This window comes from Triturus cristatus, chromosome 1_1, assembly GCF_964204655.1.
Source record: "Triturus cristatus chromosome 1_1, aTriCri1.1, whole genome shotgun sequence".
Classification (NCBI taxonomy): domain Eukaryota; kingdom Metazoa; phylum Chordata; class Amphibia; order Caudata; family Salamandridae; genus Triturus; species Triturus cristatus.
This window is the reverse complement of record NC_140579.1, coordinates 1107794826-1107813441: the sequence shown is the minus strand read 5'-3', so window position 1 is coordinate 1107813441 and position 18616 is coordinate 1107794826.

Here is an 18616-nt window from a genome sequence, read left to right as displayed (position 1 = left end):
GATCGTGAACTGTACAAAAAGGCTTTATCGCGTGCGCGGACACGCAGTTTGCGAGCGCGAAAATGACGAAAACTGTAAGTCCGCGTTGTCGCGCTGTGCAGAGTTACCAAAAGTACGCGAGCTGAATCCCTAGGATTACATACTGCCTAAAAAGCTCTATTTATTTAACACACACCCAAAAAATGCTATTCCACCCCAAAAAACACCTTTTGCAATAGAATCCAAAGCCATCCATGGTGTAAAAGAAAATCAACAGACAACACAAACTGTAAATTTAAATAACGCACCAAAGATTTGAGGCTGACTACCTCTGGGCCTACTGGCGGACTAGGCCACAAGCTTGGAACAGAATGGCAAAAGCAAGCACACTGCTTGGATGGCTCCACAAAATGGCCGCCACACACCCACAACAACAAGAAATGGAAGACAGTCAATGTACGCCTATGGCAAAAGCACAATGCCTGCCTTCCTAAAATGGCTGCCACACACATGCACAGGCCACCCACCACAAATAACCAAAAAGTGATTACAAAGGACAGGAACAGGAAGTTTTAGTGTCTGTGGAACTTACTTCCTCTCATAAAAATATTTTGAAAAAAATAAAAGCTTCTCCGTGCTCCAAACCTACAGCTCAATGACAAACTGAGGAGTTTTTTTAGCAGAAATGCACAAAAAAGTGTTTTCGAGAAGGATCTATGTTGCTCGCGAGATATTGTTTGCCAGATTGCAAAAGCTGCGTGTTCGGGATCGCAAACTGTACAAAAAGGCTTTATCGCGTGCGTGAACACGCATATTGCGAGCGCGAAAATGACAAAAACTGTAAGTCCGCGTTGTCGCGCTGTGCAGAGTTACCAAAAGTACGCGAGCTGAATCCCTAGGCTTACATACTGCCTAAAAAGCCCTATTTATTTAACACACACCCAAAAAATGCTATTCCACCCCAAAAAACACCTTTTGCAATAAAATCCCAATCCATCCATGGTGTAAAAGAAAATCAACAGACAACACAAACTGTAAATTTAAATAACGCACCAAAGATTTGAGGCTGACTACCTCTGGGCCTACTGGCGGACTAGGCCACAAGCTTGGAACAGAATGGCAAAAGCAAGCACACTGCGTGGATGGCTCCACAAAATGGCCGCCACACACCCACAAAAACAAGAAATGGAAGACAGTCAATGTACGCCTATGGCAAAAGCACAATGCCTGCCTTCCTAAAATGGCCGCCACACACATGCACAGGCCACCCACTACAAATAACCAAAAAGTGATTACAAAGGACAGGAACAGGAAGTTTTAGTGTCAGTGGAACTTACTTCCTCTCATAAAAATATTTTGAAAAAAATAAAAGCTTCTCCGTGCTCCAAACCTACAGCTCAATTTCAACCTGAGGAGTTTTTTTAGCAGAAATGCACAAAAAAGTGTTTTCGAGAAGGATCTATGTTGCTCGCGAGATATTGTTTGCCAGATTGCAAAAGCTGTGTGTTCGGGATCGTGAACTGTACAAAAAGGCTTTATCGCGTGCGCGGACACGCATATTGCGAGCACGAAAATGACGAAAAATGTAAGTCCGCGTTGTCGCGCTGTGCAGAGTTACCAAAAGTACGCGAGCTGAATCCCTAGGATTACATACTGCCTAAAAAGCTCTATTTATTTAACACACACCCAAAAAATGCTATTCCACCCCAAAAAACACCTTTTGCAATAGAATCCAAAGCCATCCATGGTGTAAAAGAAAATCAACAGACAACACAAACTGTAAATTTAAATAACGCACCAAAGATTTGAGGCTGACTACCTCTGTGCCTACTGGTGGACTAGGCCACAAGCTTGGAACAGAATGGCAAAAGCAAGCACACTGCTTGAATGGCTCCACAAAATGGCCGCCACACACCCACAACAACAAGAAATGGAAGACAGTCAATGTACGCCTATGGCAAAAGCACAATGCCTGCCTTCCTAAAATGGCCGCCACACACATGCACAGGCCACCCACCACAAATAACCAAAAGGTGATTACAAAGGACAGGAACAGGAAGTTTTAGTGTCTGTGGAACTTACTTCCTCTCATAAAAATATTTTGAAAAAAATAAAAGCTTCTCCGTGCTCCAAACCTACAGCTCAATGACAACCTGAGGAGTTTTTTTAGCAGAAATGCACAAAAAAGCGTTTTCGAGAAGGATCTATGTTGCTCGCGAGATATTGTTTGCCAGATTGCAAAAGCTGCGTGTTCGGGATCGTGAACTGTACAAAAAGGCTTTATCGCGTGCGCGAACACGCATATTGCGAGCGCGAAAATGACGAAAACTGTAAGTCCGCGTTGTCGCGCTGTGCAGAGTTACCAAAAGTACGCGAGCTGAATCCCTAGGCTTACATACTGCCTAGAAAGCCCTATTTATTTAACACACACCCAAAAAATGCTATTCCACCCCGAAAAACACCTTTTGCAATAAAATCCAAAACCATCCATGGTGTAAAAGAAAATCAACAGACAACACAAACTGTAAATTTAAATAACGCACCAAAGATTTGAGGCTGACTACCTCTGGGCCTACTGGCGGACTAGGCCACAAGCTTGGAACAGAATGGCAAAAGCAAGCACACTGCTTGGATAGCTCCACAAAATGGCCGCCACACACCCACAACAACAAGAAGTGGAAGACAGTCAATGTACGCCTATGGCAAAAGCACAATGCCTGCCTTCCTAAAATGGCCGCCACACACATGCACAGGCCACCCACCACAAATAACCAAAAAGTGATTACAAAGGACAGGAACAGGAAGTTTTAGTGTCTGAGGAACTTACTTCCTCTCATAAAAATATTTTGAAAAAAATAAAAGCTTCTCCGTGCTCCAAACCTACAGCTCAATGACAACCTGAGGAGTTTTTTTAGCAGAAATGCACAAAAAAGCGTTTTCGAGAAGGATCTATGTTGCTCGCGAGATATTGTTTGCCAGATTGCAAAAGCTGCGTGTTCGGGATCACGATCTGTACGAAAAGGCTTTATCGCGTGCGCGAACACGCATATTGCGAGCGAGAAAATGACGAAAACTGTAAGTCCGTGTTGTCGCGCTGTGCAGAGTTACCAAAAGTACGCGAGCTGAATCCCTAGGCTTACATACTGCCTAAAAAGCCCTATTTATTTAACACACACCCAAAAAATGCTATTCCACACCAAAAAACACCTTTTGCAAAAATATCCAAAGCCATCCATGGTGTAAAAGAAAATCAACAGACAACACAAACTGTAAATTTAAATAACGCACCAAAGATTTGAGGCTGACTACCTCTGGGCCTACTGGCGGACTAGGCCACAAGCTTGGCACAGAATGGCAAAAGCAAGCACACTGCTTGGATGGCTCCACAAAATGGCCGCCACACACCCACAACAACAAGAAATGAAAGACAGTCAATGTACGCCTATGGCAAAAGCACAATGCCTGCCTTCCTAAAATGGCCGCCACACACATGCACAGGCCACCCACCACAAATAACCAAAAAGTGATTACAAAGGACAGGAACAGGAAGTTTTAGTGTCTGTGGAACTTACTTCCTCTCATAAAAATATTTTGAAAAAAATAAAAGCTTCTCCGTGCTCCAAACCTACAGCTCAATGACAACCTGAGGAGTTTTTTTAGCAGAAATGCACAAAAAAGCGTTTTCGAGAAGGATCTATGTTGCTCGCGAGATATTGTTTGCCAGATTTCAAAAGCTGCGTGTTCGGGATCGCGATCTGTACGAAAAGGCTTTATCGTGTGCGCGAACACGCATATTGCGAGCGCGAAAATGACGAAAACTGTAAGTCCGTGTTGTCGCGCTGTGCAGAGTTACCAAAAGTACGCGAGCTGAATCCCTAGGCTTACATACTGCCTAAAAAGCCCTATTTATTTAACACACACCCAAAAAATGCTATTCCACACCAAAAAACACCTTTTGCAATAATATCCAAAGCCATCCATTGTGTAAAAGAAAATCAACAGACAAAACAAACTGTAAATTTAAATAATGCACCAAAGATTTGAGGCTGACTACCTCTGGGCCTACTGGCGGACTAGGCCACAAGCTTGGAACAGAATGGCAAAAGCAAGCACACTGCTTGGATGGCTCCACAAAATGGCCGCCACACACCCACAAAAACAAGAAATGGAAGACAGTCAATGTACGCCTATGGCAAAAGCACAATGCCTGCCTTCCTAAAATGGCCGCCACACACATGCACAGGCCACCCACTACAAATAACCAAAAAGTGATTACAAAGGACAGGAACAGGAAGTTTTAGTGTCTGCGGAACTTACTTCCTCTCATAAAAATATTTTGAAAAAAATAAAAGCTTCTCCGTGCTCCAAACCTACAGCTCAATGACAACCTGAGGAGTTTTTTTAGCAGAAATGCACAAAAAAGTGTTTTCGAGAAGGATCTATGTTTCTCGCGAGATATTGTTTGCCAGATTGCAAAAGCTGCGTGTTCGGGATCGTGAACTGTACAAAAAGGCTTTATCGCGTGCGCGGACACGCATATTGCGAGCGCGAAAATGACGAAAAATGTAAGTCCGCGTTGTCGCGCTGTGCAGAGTTACCAAAAGTACGCGAGCTGAATCCCTAGGATTACATACTGCCTAAAAAGCTCTATTTATTTAACACACACCCAAAAAATGCTATTCCACCCCAAAAAACACCTTTTGCAATAGAATCCAAAGCCATCCATGGTGTAAAAGAAAATCAACAGACAACACAAACTGTAAATTTAAATAACGCACCAAAGATTTGAGGCTGACTACCTCTGGGCCTACTGGCGGACTAGGCCACAAGCTTGGAACAGAATGGCAAAAGCAAGCACACTGCTTGGATGGCTCCACAAAATGGCCGCCACACACCCACAACAACAAGAAGTGGAAGACAGTCAATGTACGCCTATGGCAAAAGCACAATGCCTGCCTTCCTAAAATGGCCTCCACACACATGCACAGGCCACCCACCACAAATAACCAAAAAGTGATTACAAAGGACAGGAACAGGAAGTTTTAGTGTCTGTGGAACTTACTTCCTCTCATAAAAATATTTTGAAAAAAATAAAAGCTTCTCCGTGCTCCAAACCTACAGCTCAATGACAACCTGAGGAGTTTTTTTAGCAGAAATGCACAAAAAAGCGTTTTCGAGAAGGATCTATGTTGCTCGCGAGATATTGTTTGCCAGATTGCAAAAGCTGCGTGTTCGGGATCGCGATCTGTACGAAAAGGCTTTATCGCGTGCGCGAACACGCATATTGCGAGCGCAAAAATGACAAAAAGTGTAAGTCCGTGTTGTCGCGCTGTGCAGAGTTACCAAAAGTACGCGAGCTGAATCCCTAGGCTTACATACTGCCTAAAAAGACCTATTTATTTAACACACACCCAAAAAAAGCTATTCCACACCAAAAAACACCTTTTGCAAAAATATCCAAAGCCATCCATGGTGTAAAAGAAAATCAACAGACAACACAAACTGTAAATTTAAATAACGCACCAAAGATTTGAGGCTGACTACCTCTGGGCATGGCCCGCGGACTAGGCCACAAGCTTGGAACAGAATGGCAAAAGCAAGCACACTGCTTGGATGGCTCCACAAAATGGCCGCCACACACCCACAACAACAAGAAATGGAAGACAGTCAATGTACGCCTATGGCAAAAGCACAATGCCTGCCTTCCTAAAATGGCCGCCACACACATGCACAGGCCACCCACCACAAATAACCAAAAAGTAATTACAAAGGACAGGAACAGGAAGTTTTAGTGTCTGTGGAACTTACTTCCTCTCATAAAAATATTTTGAAAAAAATAAAAGTTTCTCCGTGCTCCAAACATACAGCTCAATGACAACCTGAGGAGTTTTTTTAGCAGAAATGCACAAAAAAGCGTTTTCGAGAAGGATCTATGTTGCTCGCGAGATATTGTTTGCCAGATTGCAAAAGCTGCGTGTTCGGGATCGTGAACTGTACAAAAAGGCTTTATCGCGTGCGCGGACACGCAGTTTGCGAGCGCGAAAATGACGAAAACTGTAAGTCCGCGTTGTCGCGCTGTGCAGAGTTACCAAAAGTACGCGAGCTGAATCCCTAGGATTACATACTGCCTAAAAAGCTCTATTTATTTAACACACACCCAAAAAATGCTATTCCACCCCAAAAAACACCTTTTGCAATAGAATCCAAAGCCATCCATGGTGTAAAAGAAAATCAACAGACAACACAAACTGTAAATTTAAATAACGCACCAAAGATTTGAGGCTGACTACCTCTGGGCCTACTGGCGGACTAGGCCACAAGCTTGGAACAGAATGGCAAAAGCAAGCACACTGCTTGGATGGCTCCACAAAATGGCCGCCACACACCCACAACAACAAGAAATGGAAGACAGTCAATGTACGCCTATGGCAAAAGCACAATGCCTGCCTTCCTAAAATGGCTGCCACACACATGCACAGGCCACCCACCACAAATAACCAAAAAGTGATTACAAAGGACAGGAACAGGAAGTTTTAGTGTCTGTGGAACTTACTTCCTCTCATAAAAATATTTTGAAAAAAATAAAAGCTTCTCCGTGCTCCAAACCTACAGCTCAATGACAAACTGAGGAGTTTTTTTAGCAGAAATGCACAAAAAAGTGTTTTCGAGAAGGATCTATGTTGCTCGCGAGATATTGTTTGCCAGATTGCAAAAGCTGCGTGTTCGGGATCGCAAACTGTACAAAAAGGCTTTATCGCGTGCGTGAACACGCATATTGCGAGCGCGAAAATGACAAAAACTGTAAGTCCGCGTTGTCGCGCTGTGCAGAGTTACCAAAAGTACGCGAGCTGAATCCCTAGGCTTACATACTGCCTAAAAAGCCCTATTTATTTAACACACACCCAAAAAATGCTATTCCAGCCCAAAAAACACCTTTTGCAATAAAATCCAAAGCCATCCATGGTGTAAAAGAAAATCAACAGACAACACAAACTGTAAATTTAAATAACGCACCAAAGATTTGAGGCTGACTACCTCTGGGCTTACTGGCGGACTAGGCCACAAGCTTGGAACAGAATGGCAAAAGCAAGCACACTGCGTGGATGGCTCCACAAAATGGCCGCCACACACCCACAAAAACAAGAAATGGAAGACAGTCAATGTACGCCTATGGCAAAAGCACAATGCCTGCCTTCCTAAAATGGCCGCCACACACATGCACAGGCCACCCACTCCAAATAACCAAAAAGTGATTACAAAGGACAGGAACAGGAAGTTTTAGTGTCAGTGGAACTTACTTCCTCTCATAAAAATATTTTGAAAAAAATAAAAGCTTCTCCGTGCTCCAAACCTACAGCTCAATTTCAACCTGAGGAGTTTTTTTAGCAGAAATGCATAAAAAAGTGTTTTCGAGAAGGATCTATGTTGCTCGCGAGATATTGTTTGCCAGATTGCAAAAGCTGTGTGTTCGGGATCGTGAACTGTACAAAAAGGCTTTATCGCGTGCGCGGACACGCATATTGCGAGCACGAAAATGACGAAAAATGTAAGTCCGCGTTGTCGCGCTGTGCAGAGTTACCAAAAGTACGCGAGCTGAATCCCTAGGATTACATACTGCCTAAAAAGCTCTATTTATTTAACACACACCCAAAAAATGCTATTCCACCCCAAAAAACACCTTTTGCGATAGAATCCAAAGCCATCCATGGTGTAAAAGAAAATCAACAGACAACACAAACTGTAAATTTAAATAACGCACCAAAGATTTGAGGCTGACTACCTCTGTGCCTACTGGTGGACTAGGCCACAAGCTTGGAACAGAATGGCAAAAGCAAGCACACTGCTTGAATGGCTCCACAAAATGGCCGCCACACACCCACAACAACAAGAAATGGAAGACAGTCAATGTACGCCTATGGCAAAAGCACAATGCCTGCCTTCCTAAAATGGCCGCCACACACATGCACAGGCCACCCACCACAAATAACCAAAAGGTGATTACAAAGGACAGGAACAGGAAGTTTTAGTGTCTGTGGAACTTACTTCCTCTCATAAAAATATTTTGAAAAAAATAAAAGCTTCTCCGTGCTCCAAACCTACAGCTCAATGACAACCTGAGGAGTTTTTTTAGCAGAAATGCACAAAAAAGCGTTTTCGAGAAGGATCTATGTTGCTCGCGAGATATTGTTTGCCAGATTGCAAAAGCTGCGTGTTCGGGATCGTGAACTGTACAAAAAGGCTTTATCGCGTGCGCGAACACGCATATTGCGAGCGCGAAAATGACGAAAACTGTAAGTCCGCGTTGTCGCGCTGTGCAGAGTTACCAAAAGTACGCGAGCTGAATCCCTAGGCTTACATACTGCCTAGAAAGCCCTATTTATTTAACACACACCCAAAAAATGCTATTCCACCCCAAAAAACACCTTTTGCAATAAAATCCAAAACCATCCATGGTGTAAAAGAAAATCAACAGACAACACAAACTGTAAATTTAAATAACGCACCAAAGATTTGAGGCTGACTACCTCTGGGCCTACTGGCGGACTAGGCCACAAGCTTGGAACAGAATGGCAAAAGCAAGCACACTGCTTGGATAGCTCCACAAAATGGCCGCCACACACCCACAACAACAAGAAGTGGAAGACAGTCAATGTACGCCTATGGCAAAAGCACAATGCCTGCCTTCCTAAAATGGCCGCCACACACATGCACAGGCCACCCACCACAAATAACCAAAAAGTGATTACAAAGGACAGGAACAGGAAGTTTTAGTGTCTGAGGAACTTACTTCCTCTCATAAAAATATTTTGAAAAAAATAAAAGCTTCTCCGTGCTCCAAACCTACAGCTCAATGACAACCTGAGGAGTTTTTTTAGCAGAAATGCACAAAAAAGCGTTTTCGAGAAGGATCTATGTTGCTCGCGAGATATTGTTTGCCAGATTGCAAAAGCTGCGTGTTCGGGATCACGATCTGTACGAAAAGGCTTTATCGCGTGCGCGAACACGCATATTGCGAGCGAGAAAATGACGAAAACTGTAAGTCCGTGTTGTCGCGCTGTGCAGAGTTACCAAAAGTACGCGAGCTGAATCCCTAGGCTTACATACTGCCTAAAAAGCCCTATTTATTTAACACACACCCAAAAAATGCTATTCCACACCAAAAAACACCTTTTGCAAAAATATCCAAAGCCATCCATGGTGTAAAAGAAAATCAACAGACAACACAAACTGTAAATTTAAATAACGCACCAAAGATTTGAGGCTGACTACCTCTGGGCCTACTGGCGGACTAGGCCACAAGCTTGGCACAGAATGGCAAAAGCAAGCACACTGCTTGGATGGCTCCACAAAATGGCCGCCACACACCCACAACAACAAGAAATGAAAGACAGTCAATGTACGCCTATGGCAAAAGCACAATGCCTGCCTTCCTAAAATGGCCGCCACACACATGCACAGGCCACCCACCACAAATAACCAAAAAGTGATTACAAAGGACAGGAACAGGAAGTTTTAGTGTCTGTGGAACTTACTTCCTCTCATAAAAATATTTTGAAAAAAATAAAAGCTTCTCCGTGCTCCAAACCTACAGCTCAATGACAACCTGAGGAGTTTTTTTAGCAGAAATGCACAAAAAAGCGTTTTCGAGAAGGATCTATGTTGCTCGCGAGATATTGTTTGCCAGATTTCAAAAGCTGCGTGTTCGGGATCGCGATCTGTACGAAAAGGCTTTATCGTGTGCGCGAACACGCATATTGCGAGCGCGAAAATGACGAAAACTGTAAGTCCGTGTTGTCGCGCTGTGCAGAGTTACCAAAAGTACGCGAGCTGAATCCCTAGGCTTACATACTGCCTAAAAAGCCCTATTTATTTAACACACACCCAAAAAATGCTATTCCACACCAAAAAACACCTTTTGCAATAATATCCAAAGCCATCCATGGTGTAAAAGAAAATCAACAGACAAAACAAACTGTAAATTTAAATAATGCACCAAAGATTTGAGGCTGACTACCTCTGGGCCTACTGGCGGACTAGGCCACAAGCTTGGAACAGAATGGCAAAAGCAAGCACACTGCTTGGATGGCTCCACAAAATGGCCGCCACACACCCACAAAAACAAGAAATGGAAGACAGTCAATGTACGCCTATGGCAAAAGCACAATGCCTGCCTTCCTAAAATGGCCGCCACACACATGCACAGGCCACCCACTACAAATAACCAAAAAGTGATTACAAAGGACAGGAACAGGAATTTTTAGTGTCTGCGGAACTTACTTCCTCTCATAAAAATATTTTGAAAAAAATAAAAGCTTCTCCGTGCTCCAAACCTACAGCTCAATGACAACCTGAGGAGTTTTTTTAGCAGAAATGCACAAAAAAGTGTTTTCGAGAAGGATCTATGTTTCTCGCGAGATATTGTTTGCCAGATTGCAAAAGCTGCGTGTTCGGGATCGTGAACTGTACAAAAAGGCTTTATCGCGTGCGCGGACACGCATATTGCGAGCGCGAAAATGACGAAAAATGTAAGTCCGCGTTGTCGCGCTGTGCAGAGTTACCAAAAGTACGCGAGCTGAATCCCTAGGATTACATACTGCCTAAAAAGCTCTATTTATTTAACACACACCCAAAAAATGCTATTCCACCCCAAAAAACACCTTTTGCAATAGAATCCAAAGCCATCCATGGTGTAAAAGAAAATCAACAGACAACACAAACTGTAAATTTAAATAACGCACCAAAGATTTGAGGCTGACTACCTCTGGGCCTACTGGCGGACTAGGCCACAAGCTTGGAACAGAATGGCAAAAGCAAGCACACTGCTTGAATGGCTCCACAAAATGGCCGCCACACACCCACAACAACAAGAAATGGAAGACAGTCAATGTAGGCCTATGGCAAAAGCACAATGCCTGCCTTCCTAAAATGGCCGCCACACACATGCACAGGCCACCCACCACAAATAACCAAAAAGTGATTACAAAGGACAGGAACAGGAAGTTTTAGTGTCTGTGGAACTTACTTCCTCTCATAAAAATATTTTGAAAAAAATAAAAGCTTCTCCGTGCTCCAAACCTACAGCTCAATGACAACCTGAGGAGTTTTTTTAGCAGAAATGCACAAAAAAGCGTTTTCGAGAAGGATCTATGTTGCTCGCGAGATATTGTTTGCCAGATTGCAAAAGCTGCGTGTTCGGGATCGCGATCTGTACGAAAAGGCTTTATCGCGTGCGCGAACACGCATATTGCGAGCGCGAAAATGACGAAAACTGTAAGTCCGTGTTGTCGCGCTGTGCAGAGTTACCAAAAGTACGCGAGCTGAATCCCTAGGCTTACATACTGCCTAAAAAGCCCTATTTATTTAACACACACCCAAAAAATGCTATTCCACACCAAAAAACACCTTTTGCAAAAATATCCAAAGCCATCCATGGTGTAAAAGAAAATCAACAGACAACACAAACTGTAAATTTAAATAACGCACCAAAGATTTGAGGCTGACTACCTCTGGGCCTACTGGCGGACTAGGCCACAAGCTTGGAACAGAATGGCAAAAGCAAGCACACTGCTTGCATGGCTCCACAAAATGGCCGCCACACACCCACAACAACAAGAAGTGGAAGACAGTCAATGTACGCCTATGGCAAAAGCACAATGCCTGCCTTCCTAAAATGGCCGCCACACACATGCACAGGCCACCCACCACAAATAACCAAAAAGTGATTACAAAGGACAGGAACAGGAAGTTTTAGTGTCTGAGGAACTTACTTCCTCTCATAAAAATATTTTGAAAAAAATAAAAGCTTCTCCGTGCTCCAAACCTACAGCTCAATGACAACCTGAGGAGTTTTTTTAGCAGAAATGCACAAAAAAGCGTTTTCGAGAAGGATCTATGTTGCTCGCGAGATATTGTTTGCCAGATTGCAAAAGCTGCGTGTTCGGGATCGCGATCTGTACGAAAAGGCTTTATCGCGTGCGCGAACACGCATATTGCGAGCGCGAAAATGACGAAAACTGTAAGTCTGTGTTGTCGCGCTGTGCAGAGTTACCAAAAGTACGCGAGCTGAATCCCTAGGCTTACATACTGCCTAAAAAGCCCTATTTATTTAACACACACCCAAAAAATGCTATTCCACACCAAAAAACACCTTTTGCAATAATATCCAAAGCCATCCATAGTGTAAAAGAAAATCAACAGACAAAACAAACTGTAAATTTAAATAACGCACCAAAGATTTGAGGCTGACTACCTCTGGGCCTACTGGCGGACTAGGCCACAAGCTTGGAACAGAATGGCAAAAGCAAGCACACTGCTTGAATGGCTCCACAAAATGGCCGCCACACACCCACAACAACAAGAAATGGAAGACAGTCAATGTATGCCTATGGCAAAAGCACAATGCCTGCCTTCCTAAAATGGCCGCCACACACATGCACAGGCCACCCACCACAAATAACCAAAAGGTGATTACAAAGGACAGGAACAGGAAGTTTTAGTGTCTGTGGAACTTACTTCCTCTCATAAAAATATTTTGAAAAAAATAAAAGCTTCTCCGTGCTCCAAACCTACAGCTCAATGACAACCTGAGGAGTTTTTTTAGCAGAAATGCAAAAAAAAGCGTTTTCGAGAAGGATCTATGTTGCTCGCGAGATATTGTTTGCCAGATTGCAAAAGCTGCGTGTTCGGGATCGTGAACTGTACAAAAAGGCTTTATCGCGTGCGCGGACACGCATATTGCGAGCACGAAAATGACGAAAAATGTAAGTCCGCGTTGTCGCGCTGTGCAGAGTTACCAAAAGTACGCGAGCTGAATCCCTAGGATTACATACTGCCTAAAAAGCTCTATTTATTTAACACACACCCAAAAAATGCTATTCCACCCCAAAAAACACCTTTTGCAATAGAATCCAAAGCCATCCATGGTGTAAAAGAAAATCAACAGACAACACAAACTGTAAATTTAAATAACGCACCAAAGATTTGAGGCTGACTACCTCTGGGCCTACTGGCGGACTAGGCCACAAGCTTGGAACAGAATGGCAAAAGCAAGCACACTGCTTGAATGGCTCCACAAAATGGCCGCCACACACCCACAACAACAAGAAATGGAAGACAGTCAATGTAGGCCTATGGCAAAAGCACAATGCCTGCCTTCCTAAAATGGCCGCCACACACATGCACAGGCCACCCACCACAAATAACCAAAAAGTGATTACAAAGGACAGGAACAGGAAGTTTTAGTGTCTGTGGAACTTACTTCCTCTCATAAAAATATTTTGAAAAAAATAAAAGCTTCTCCGTGCTCCAAACCTACAGCTCAATGACAACCTGAGGAGTTTTTTTAGCAGAAATGCACAAAAAAGCGTTTTCGAGAAGGATCTATGTTGCTCGCGAGATATTGTTTGCCAGATTGCAAAAGCTGCGTGTTCGGGATCGCGATCTGTACGAAAAGGCTTTATCGCGTGCGCGAACACGCATATTGCGAGCGCGAAAATGACGAAAACTGTAAGTCCGTGTTGTCGCGCTGTGCAGAGTTACCAAAAGTACGCGAGCTGAATCCCTAGGCTTACATACTGCCTAAAAAGCCCAATTTATTTAACACACGCCCAAAAAATGCTATTCCACACCAAAAAACACCTTTTGCAATAATATCCAAAGCCATCCATGGTGTAAAAGAAAATCAACAGACAAAACAAACTGTAAATTTAAATAACGCACCAAAGATTTGAGGCTGACTACCTCTGGGCCTTCTGGCGGACTAGGCCACAAGCTTGGAACAGAATGGCAAAAGCAAGCACACTGCTTGGATGGCTCCACAAAATGGCCGCCACACACCCACAAAAACAAGAAATGGAAGACAGTCAATGTACGCCTATGGCAAAAGCACAATGCCTGCCTTCCTAAAATGGCCGCCACACACATGCACAGGCCACCCACTACAAATAACCAAAAAGTGATTACAAAGGACAGGAACAGGAAGTTTTAGTGTCTGTGGAACTTACTTCCTCTCATAAAAATATTTTGAAAAAAATAAAAGCTTCTCCGTGCTCCAAACCTACAGCTCAATGACAACCTGAGGAGTTTTTTTAGCAGAAATGCACAAAAAAGTGTTTTCGAGAAGGATCTATGTTTCTCGCGAGATATTGTTTGCCAGATTGCAAAAGCTGCGTGTTCGGGATCGTGAACTGTACAAAAAGGCTTTATCACGTGCGCGGACACGCATATTGCGAGCGCGAAAATGACGAAAAATGTAAGTCCGCGTTGTCGCGCTGTGCAGAGTTACCAAAAGTACGCGAGCTGAATCCCTAGGATTACATACTGCCTAAAAAGCTCTATTTATTTAACACACACCCAAAAAATGCTATTCCACCCCAAAAAACACCTTTTGCAATAGAATCCAAAGCCATCCATGGTGTAAAAGAAAATCAACAGACAACACAAACTGTAAATTTAAATAACGCACCAAAGATTTGAGGCTGACTACCTCTGGGCCTACTGGCGGACTAGGCCACAAGCTTGGAACAGAATGGCAAAAGCAAGCACACTGCTTGAATGGCTCCACAAAATGGCCGCCACACACCCACAACAACAAGAAATGGAAGACAGTCAATGTACGCCTATGGCAAAAGCACAATGCCTGCCTTCCTAAAATGGCCGCCACACACATGCACAGGCCACCCACCACAAATAACCAAAAAGTGATTACAAAGGACAGGAACAGGAAGTTTTAGTGTCTGTGGAACTTACTTCCTCTCATAAAAATATTTTGAAAAAAATAAAAGCTTCTCCGTGCTCCAAACCTACAGCTCAATGACAACCTGAGGAGTTTTTTTAGCAGAAATGCACAAAAAAGCGTTTTCGAGAAGGATCTATGTTGCTCGCGAGATATTGTTTGTCAGATTGCAAAAGCTGCGTGTTCGGGATCGTGAACTGTACAAAAAGGCTTTATCGCGTGCGCGAACACGCATATTGCGAGCGCGAAAATGACGAAAACTGTAAGTCCGCGTTGTCGCGCTGTGCAGAGTTACCAAAAGTACGCGAGCTGAATCCCTAGGCTTACATACTGCCTAAAAAGCCCTATTTATTTAACACACACCCAAAAAATGCTATTCCACCCCAAAAAACACCTTTTGCAATAAAATCCAAAGCCATCCATGGTGTAAAAGAAAATCAACAGACAACACAAACTGTAAATTTAAATAACGCACCAAAGATTTGAGGCTGACTACCTCTGGGCCTACTGGCGGACTAGGCCACAAGCTTGGAACAGAATGGCAAAAGCAAGCACACTGCTTGGATGGCTCCACAAAATGGCCGCCACACACCCACAACAACAAAAAATGGAAGACAGTCAATGTACGCCTATGGCAAAAGCACAATGCCTGCCTTCCTAAAATGGCCGCCACACACATGCACAGGCCACCCACCACAAATAACCAAAAAGTGATTACAAAGGACAGGAACAGGAAGTTTTAGTGTCTGTGGAACTTACTTCCTCTCATAAAAATATTTTGAAAAAAATAAAAGCTTCTCCGTGCTCGAAACCTACAGCTCAATGACAAACTGAGGAGTTTTTTTAGCAGAAATGCACAAAAAAGCGTTTTCGAGAAGGATCTATGTTTCTCGCGAGATATTGTTTGCCAGATTGCAAAAGCTGCGTGTTCGGGATCGCGATCTGTACGAAAAGGCTTTATCGCAGGCGCGAACACGCATATTGCGAGCGCGAAAATGACGAAAACTGTAAGTCCGTGTTGTCGCGCTGTGCAGAGTTACCAAAAGTACGCGAGCTGAATCCCTAGGCTTACATACTGCCTAAAAAGCCCTATTTATTTAACACACACCCAAAAAATGCTATTCCACACCAAAAAACACCTTTTGCAAAAATATCCAAAGCCATCCATGGTGTAAAAGAAAATCAACAGACAACACAAACTGTAAATTTAAATAACGCACCAAAGATTTGAGGCTGACTACCTCTGGGCATGACCCGCGGACTAGGCCACAAGCTTGGAACAGAATGGCAAAAGCAAGCACACTGCTTGGATGGCTCCACAAAATGGCCGCCACACACCCACAACAACAAGAAATGGAAGACAGTCAATGTACGCCTATGGCAAAAGCACAATGCCTGCCTTCCTAAAATGGCCTCCACACACATGCACAGGCCACCCACCACAAATAACCAAAAAGTAATTACAAAGGACAGGAACAGGAAGTTTTAGTGTCTGTGGAACTTACTTCCTCTCATAAAAATATTTTGAAAAAAATAAAAGTTTCTCCGTGCTCCAAACATACAGCTCAATGACAACCTGAGGAGTTTTTTTAGCAGAAATGCAGAAAAAAACGTTTGAGAAGGATCTATGTTGCTCGCGAGATATTGTTTGCCAGATTGCAAAAGCTGCGTGTTCGGGATCGTGAACTGTACAAAAAGGCTTTATCGCGTGCGCGGACACGCAGATTGCGAGCGCCGAAATGACGAAAACTGTAAGTCCGCGTTGTCGCGCTGTGCAGAGTTACCAAAAGTACGCGAGCTGAATCCCTAGGATTACATACTGCCTAAAAAGCTCTATTTATTTAACACACACCCAAAAAATGCTATTCCACCCCAAAAAACACCTTTTGCAATAGTATCCAAAGCCATCCATGGTGTAAAAGAAAATCAACAGACAACACAAACTGTAAATTTAAATAACGCACCAAAGATTTGAGGCTGACTACCTCTGGGCCTACTGGCGGACTAGGCCACAAGCTTGGAACAGAATGGCAAAAGCAAGCACACTGCTTGGATGGCTCCACAAAATGGCCGCCACACACCCACAACAACAAGAAATGGAAGACAGTCAATGTACGCCTATGGCAAAAGCACAATGCCTGCCTTCCTAAAATGGCCGCCACACACATGCACAGGCCACCCACCACAAATAACCAAAAAGTGATTACAAAGGACAGGAACAGGAAGTTTTAGTGTCTGTGGAACTTACTTCCTCTCATAAAAATATTTTGAAAAAAATAAAAGCTTCTCCGTGCTCCAAACCTACAGCTCAATGACAAACTGAGGAGTTTTTTTAGCAGAAATGCACAAAAAAGTGTTTTCGAGAAGGATCTATGTTGCTCGCGAGATATTGTTTGCCAGATTGCAAAAGCTGCGTGTTTGGGATCGTGAACTGTACAAAAAGGCTTTATCGCGTGTGCGGACACGCATATTGCGAGCGCGAAAATGACGAAAAATGTAAGTCCGCGTTGTCGCGCTGTGCAGAGTTACCAAAAGTACGCGAGCTGAATCCCTAGGATTACATACTGCCTAAAAAGCTCTATTTATTTAACACACACCCAAAAAATGCTATTCCACCCCAAAAAACACCTTTTGCAATAGAATCCAAAGCCATCCATGGTGTAAAAGAAAATCAACAGACAACACAAACTGTAAATTTAAATAACGCACCAAAGATTTGAGGCTGACTACCTCTGGGCCTACTGGCGGACTAGGCCACAAGCTTGGAACAGAATGGCAAAAGCAAGCACACTGCTTGGATGGCTCCACAAAATGGCCGCCACACACCCACAACAACAAGAAGTGGAAGACAGTCAATGTACGCCTATGGCAAAAGCACAATGCCTGCCTTCCTAAAATGGCCGCCACACACATGCACAGGCCACCCACCACAAATAACCAAAAAGTGATTACAAAGGACAGGAACAGGAAGTTTTAGTGTCTGTGGAACTTACTTCCTCTCATAAAAATATTTTGAAAAAAATAAAAGCTTCTCCGTGCTCCAAACCTACAGCTCAATGACAACCTGAGGAGTTTTTTTAGCAGAAATGCACAAAAAAGCGTTTTCGAGAAGGATCTATGTTGCTCGCGAGATATTGTTTGCCAGATTGCAAAAGCTGCGTGTTCGGGATCGCGATCTGTACGAAAAGGCTTTATCGCGTGCGCGAACACGCATATTGCGAGCGCGAAAATGACAAAAAGTGTAAGTCCGTGTTGTCGCGCTGTGCAGAGTTACCAAAAGTACGCGAGCTGAATCCCTAGGCTTACATACTGCCTAAAAAGCCCTATTTATTTAACACACACCCAAAAAAAGCTATTCCACACCAAAAAACACCTTTTGCAAAAATATCCAAAGCCATCCATGGTGTAAAAGAAAATCAACAGACAGCACAAACTGTAAATTTAAATAACGCACCAAAGATTTGAGGCTGACTACCTCTGGGCATGGCCCGCGGACTAGGCCACAAGCTTGGAACAGAATGGCAAAAGCAAGCACACTGCTTGGATGGCTCCACAAAATGGCCGCCACACACCCACAACAACAAGAAATGAAAGACAGTCAATGTACGCCTATGGCAAAAGCACAATGCCTGCCTTCCTAAAATGACCGCCACACACATGCACAGGCCACCCACCACAAATAACCAAAAAGTAATTACAAAGGACAGGAACAGGAAGTTTTAGTGTCTGTGGAACTTACTTCCTCTCATAAAAATATTTTGAAAAAAATAAAAGTTTCTCCGTGCTCCAAACATACAGCTCAATGACAACCTGAGGAGTTTTTTTAGCAGAAATGCACAAAAAAGCGTTTTCGAGAAGGATCTATGTTGCTCGCGAGATATTGTTTGCCAGATTGCAAAAGCT